Here is a 6,867-nt window from a genome sequence, read left to right as displayed (position 1 = left end):
AAGGAAGGAAGGGAGGAAGGGAGGAAAGAAAGGAAGGAAGGAAGGAAGGAAGGGAGGAAGGGAGGAAAGAAAGGAAGGAAGGAAGGAAGGAAGGGACGGAGGGAGGGAGGGAGGAAGGGAGGAAAGAAAGGAAGGAAGGACAAAGAAAGAAAAACTTGCAATACCAAGTGCGGGCAAGACTGCAGCAAGGGGCTCTCTCACCATGGCTTATTGGAATGCAGAATGGGACAGGCACTTCAGAAGGAAGATTTGGCTATTTCTTATCCTATCTAGCAATCCTTCTCCTAGGTATCTACTCAAGTGAAATGAAAACCTATGTTTGCACAACATCTATCCATGAATTTTGTTTTTATTTTTAGAGACTTTTTTTAAAGGATTTTATTTATTTATGAGAGAGAGAGCCAGCACTGGGGGGCAGCGCTGGGCAGAGCGGGGAGAGCAGAGGGAGAGGGAGGAGCAGACTCTTCACTGAGCAGGGAGCCCGATATGGGGCTCGACCCCAGGACCCTGAGGTCATGACCTGAGCAGAAGGCAGACGCTTAACCAACTGAGCCACCCAGCTGCCCCTCAGTGAATGTCTCTAAGTACTTTGGTTCATAACCAACGAAACCCAGGAAGTACCAAAGCACACTTCAATGGTTAATGAATAAACTGCCATTCAACCATACGATGGAATACCACTCGGCAATAAACCAGAATTACTGATACGTGCAGCAACATGTATGAATCACAGATGCTTCACAAACGTGAAATGCTAAGTGAAGGGATCCAGACTCAAAAGGCTACATGCTGTATGATTCCACTTAGGTGACATTTTGGAAAAGGCAAAACAGGAAGAACAGAGATCAGATCAATATTTTCTAGAGCCTGGGGGCGCCTGGGTAGCTCGGTCATTAAGCGTCTGCCTTCGGCTCAGGTCATGGTCCCAGGGTCCTGGGATGGAGCCCCACATCGGGCTCCCTGCTCGGCAGGAAGCCTGCTTCTCCTTCTCCCACTCCCCTTCTTGTGTTCCCTCCCTCGCTGTGTCTCTCTCTGTCAAATAAATAAATAAAATCTTTAAAAAACAAACAAACAAAACAAAAAGCAAAACTCTGCTCTGGCACTTTAAGCTGAGCGAGTGACCTTAGGCAAGTTTTTTAAACTTTTATACTTATTTCCTTATGTTTAAAATGAAAAAAATAAAGAGAGAGTAGCATAGCAGAAAAAATATGTTCTGAGAATTAAATGACATACTGCCTGAAATAAAATTAGCTGACAGTGCCTGGCATATAGGAAGGACTGCAGAAGTGTTGACCATTAGTATTACTCTTTATTGAAAATCTTTTATGGCAGGGCACTGTGCTAGGCACGAAGAGAAGAGTAATACGGAGAAAAGACCATGAGCTCCTGCCCACAGGCGGCTCACAGTCTAACAGAAGAGACAATGAAACGAAAGAACATTGAAAGGCAATGTGTTAAGTGCTGTAAGTGTGAGGTCGGCAGGATACTTCTCTGGAATCCTGGAGAAGGAGGAGGCTCTCACTGGGGGAGAGGGCCGTAGGGCCAAAAAACCTTCCAGGGGAGGTGGCTTCTGACTGTGTCTTCAAGGACAGGTTAAGTGTCAGCAGACAAGAGAGCCAGTGAGATGTGGAGCGATTGAGGAGACAAGGCAAATGATAACCAGAAAAAAACACACACACCCCCGTCACCCCCTCCCACACACACACCAAACAGGTCACGGGAATTAGCAGCCAGGGAACTTTTGAGCCAAACCTCCAAGTTGGCCTTGGATATTGGGTGGGGAAACCACAATCAGCGGAGGCTGGGGGGAGGCTCACATAAGCTGACATGACATCCTGATTCTGACATACAATCCTAATGTCCAGATCTTTGGAAAAGAGCTTTTATAAACTCCCCTGCACCCATTCCAGTGTCTTAGATTCACCCTGAGAAAATTCATCCCAAGCTCCAATTTAAAACCTCTCGGCTGCGTTTTTTCTTTGCGCTTCTTTGCGAATGGTTCAAGAATAACTTAAAGCTATTATTTTGTCTACTATTTGAGGTATAGTGCATGTCTTTCAGTGGCCTTCTTGGGACATGGTATTTAAAGACAACTAACTCTCTTCTGGGTGCAAAATACCGCTGCAAAGCTATTCGAAAGATTTCTGGCAAAGGAGGGAAATAGATGGGGGTGGGGGGCAGAGACGTAGAACATTGAATGAAGTGGCTCTTTGTATAAATAGATAAACCTGTGTTGAGACTCTTTGCCCTTCTACTGTCCCTACAATCCCTCAACAGGTGGCATGAGCTCCTTGACATTTGTAGAGCAGATGGGATGTCCTTTTAATGTTGTTCCTAATTGACGAGGGCCTCGGGGGCTGGGTGCATGCAGCTGCATGCCTGGTTTAGGGTGGGCGGCAGAATTAGAAACTGCTACCTGCTCCTTCTGATGGAGCGGTGAGAGTTGTAACAGTGTCCCCTGGGCAGAGCACATTCTGTGAAGTCCTAGTCAGAGGGCTTATTTTGCTGGATTTATTTCCCTTACCTTGCCAAGCCTTCCCTCTCCCTTGCATAGCTCTGAATGTTGGACAACCTGAACAAGGAAACCTTGTTCCTCTGAAAATTACCTTTAGCATAAGCTCAGTGTTTTCCTGTCCAGATTCTCAAAAGCAATTCAGGTTGCATTAAATTTACACCAGAAATGAGCTTATGCTTCTCAGAAACAGTCTAGAGAGGAAGTGAAAGGGCTGGGAAGTAGCTCAAGCAGTCCTTGGAGCCAACCAGGTATTCTAATCAGAGTATAAACAACACGGAGTCAGAAGTCCTGTCCCTGTGCAGCCGTAATTTTTGCGATTCTCATTTCATAAGCCATATGGTGAGGAGATGCGGCTCCACTTCTTGGAGCGAACACGTGCGATGCCAAGACCACAGCCACGTCCTTCCCGGCTTGGCATCCTGGGGGACCCTGCACGCTGATTCGAGTATTTTTGTTCATACAAAACAAAGCAGAAAACACTTACTTGATCAGTTTGGAAATGGTCTTTGACACTGTATTGGGTTCCCTTCAATTATTCAGCTTCTTGGAAGCAAACAAATCCCAATTATTAATCATATCCTATTAGATCAGACTTGAAAACAATTTATATGGTAATGAGGAATTTACGGAGCCCACTGAGTATATTATATTGTGCCTGAGTCTAGGGGTTATTTCTAAGACATTCATGTCATTTTCCTGCAATCAATGGCATACACTTTCATTTTAGGCCCTCAAACTAAATTTTCGAAATGAATGTCTTACTATTCTTTCTTCTCCCAACACCATTACTGTGTCCTTAGCTCAAGAGGAGGACCAAGAAAGAGAAGATGCATTTTCAATACCTTATTCTCTTCGAAGCCCCACGCATATCTTAAAAATTTTTTTATTTAAATTCAATTTAGTTAACATATAGTGTAGTATTAGTTTCAGGGGTAGAATTCAGTGATTCATCAGTTGCACCTAACACCCAGTGCTCATTACATCAAGTGCCCTCCTTAACACGCATCACTCAGTTACCCCACCCCCCTCACCCACCTTCGCTCCAGCAACCCTCAGTTTGTTTCCTAAGAGTTAAGAGTCTCTTATGGTTTGCCTCCATCTCTGTTTTTATATTATTTTATTTTTCCTTTCCTTCCCCTATATTCTTCTGTTTTGTTTCTTACATTGCACATATGAGTGAAGTCATATGTGCAATGTAAGAAATATCTTCCTCTGGCTGACTTATTTCGCTTAGCATAATACCCTCTAGTTCCATCCACGTCATTGTAAATGGCAAGAGTTCATTCTTTTTTTTAAAGATTTTATTTATTTATTTGACAGAGAAAGACACAGTGAAAGAGGGAACACAAGTAGGGGGAGTGGGAGATAGAGAAACAGGCTTCCCGCTGAGCAGGGAGCCTGATGTGGGGCTCGGATCCCAGGACCCCAGGATTTTGACCTGAGCTGAAGGCAGACACTTAACGCCTGAGCCACCCAGGCGCCCTGCAAGAGTTCATTCTTTTTGATGGTTGAGTAATATTCCATGGTGTATATACATATATGTGTGTGTGTGTGTGTGTGTATATACACCACCTCTTCTTTATCCATTCATCTGTCAATCGACATCTGTAAGCCTCAAGCCTATTAATGAACAACAGTATAGACGATTAAAAAAAAAGTTACTGATCTGCAAACATTCAAGGGATTAAGTGGGCTACTATTTATCATTAGTATTAAGCAAAATTGAAATGAAAATTTTAATATCCATCGTTATCATTTATTCAGGGCTGTCTTTATGACAGATAGATATTGTACTATATTTTCCATGTAATAATATTAAAAATAGCTAATATTAAGGGTGCCTGGGTGGCTCAGTCGGTTGAGGGTCTGCCTTCAGCTCGGGTCATGATCCCAGGATCCTGGGATCGAGCCCCAAGTCAGGCTCCCTGCCCAGCGGAGAGCCTGCTTCTCCCTCTTTCTCTGCTGCTCCCCCTGCTTCTAGTCTCTCTCTCTCTGTCAAACAAATAAATAGAATCTTTAAAAATAAAAAAGTAGCTAATGTTATTAGTAATATTGATATTATTACTGATAATTTATTATGTGCCATGCATAGTGTCAAGTTCTTTAGCTCTTTTATTCCTTTGATCAACATATGTCATAGACACTATCATGAACCCTATTTTATTTTATTTTTTTGTTTTTACTTTTTAAACCCTATTTTATAACTGAAGAAAGTGAGACTTGAAAGTTGAGCTTGGTAGGTCTGAAGCCAAAGCCTGTGTGCCTCTTAGATCCTTGGATGAATCCTTAAGTGGACAGTTGTGGGGTCTTTTCTGATGCATTGATTGATCAGGTTTATATAAACTGCAGCTACTTTAATCTAAAGGATTGTCTTAACCTTGGTCATGGGAGCTTTCTTGGCCTGTCAAAATCTCAGAAATAAGAAAACCTGCCATACCCTTGAACAGTTCTGCCTTCCTGAGTCCTTGTGCTGTGGACCAGTGCATTCTTCCCCTTCCCGACTCTGAGGATACAGTAATCCTTTTGTTCACTGATTTCCTGGCACACCAGTGTTTTCAAACTAGAATCAAAACAGAGTCAGAATAATACTTCTGCCTAGCTTGATTTAAAAGTTCAAGCGATTTACTTAAAACATAGTATCACTGGAGTTGTATCGCTAGGTTTACTATTTGCCATCATTTCACTCTTATCTAGGTTTTCCCAGATGGAAGCAGCTTCCATGGTCTTCTCTCTGTTTTCTCCCATTTTAGATGTGAGAGGCTGAGTGGAAACCCACCAGAGTTCCCGGAGGAGGCAGTGCAGAGCAGACGGGCCTTTTTATTTTTAATTCACTGAATATGAAGGGGGCTGCTCTGTAGCTGTTCTCAGTCTAGACAGGATATGATGGTAATAGCACAAGTAAAAGTTCATGTATTCCAGCCAGGGACAAATTAAGTGGGTACAGGGCAGAGATATATGTCATGCTGTTATTAACATCGAACAGCGCACTGCCCACTTCAGGGCATGGTGCCCAGATTAATTGGCTTGCCCAGAATGCATCTATGATTAGAAGGAAGCTCTCAGGAAATGCTGGGCAGTGTGCATTTGGACTCTCAGTTTTCCTTCTCACAGGCATGAAAGTTAAGCATTTTATTTTATAGACCAAGAGCATGAGTAGTGTTCGACACCATTGGTTTATGAAATGTTTTGCTGGTTTTCCTACATAGGTTATAAATATTTCTGGGAGAAACCAGCCACCATATGTTGGGATGATTCAGGTAGTATTTATTATTGTTTTTCTGAGGTGCCCAAGCTCTGGCTCAGGCGGGGATCATAGATTTATGGGAAGAGGTGTGTATCTTGAGTATATGCTTCAAAGATCAAAGTGAGGCTCTTTATGTCACAGGAGCTGCTGAAATAAAACCCCCGAGATTGCCATGCTTAAAAATACTGTCATTTGTGCCTCCAGGAAGATGATGATGATCAGACATGGCGCCTGGCTGACTGAACTCCATTCTCTGTCAGCCAGAAAGGGAAGGAGGAATCAGGAGAAATAGCTAACAGCACAGAGCAACTTCAGAAATAGTTTCTCGCAGCGGAAAAGCTGAGATGAATAGTAAAGAAGGTAGACTCTGTATCCAAGAAAAATCAAGGGTGAAATTGCTTGTGTTGCTGACCAAAGGCTCAATACTTCTCTTGGATGCAGACAAGCAATTCCAATGGCCTCTAAAAAACTTAGGCATGAATAAGCCCATGATAGAATTCAGCCCAGTAAGGAGCTCTTGTTAATCTATGACACCATGTTTATCATCATACCTGCAAAACCAAGCAAGTTAAACACTACGGGTGGATCAAAAGAGGTGGTTCCTGGATATTTGTTATTATTAAGAAACTTTGAGGAAATATTGAGAAAACCTTTTAAAATGTGACTCCCAACAGCTCCTGCTTGCTTTTATTGGATGCTGGATCCATTCAGGTTCCATTCCTTCAAAAGTTGCCATAATACATTCCTATTCCTTTTTGGAAATGCTACAATAGGTAAACCATTCCCAGCACACCCCACCACTTAACAGTGAGGCATTCAAGAATTATCCTAAGTAATGTAAAATGTTATACTTTCTGAGACTGGGTTTTGAGAACTCTTTGTCTTTCAGCCTCGGAAGCTCAATCCTTCCGATTTTTGCAACTATTTACATAGAGAATCTAGAAGTCTAAAATTTTGAGTGAGTACTGAGAATTCCTGTCTTGGTGTCACACCAGAGACCTTGTGGTCTAAGGTACTAGTATCATGGGCTTCAGTCCCTGCCACTCTCATTCATTGAGATATTCCTTCCTTCCTTCCTTCCTTCCTTCCTTCCTTCCTTCCTTCCTTC

This window comes from Neomonachus schauinslandi, chromosome 8 (assembly GCF_002201575.2).
Source record: "Neomonachus schauinslandi chromosome 8, ASM220157v2, whole genome shotgun sequence".
NCBI lineage: Eukaryota > Metazoa > Chordata > Mammalia > Carnivora > Phocidae > Neomonachus > Neomonachus schauinslandi.
The sequence above is the reverse complement of the archived record's forward strand: the minus strand, read 5'-3'. Positions refer to the sequence as shown.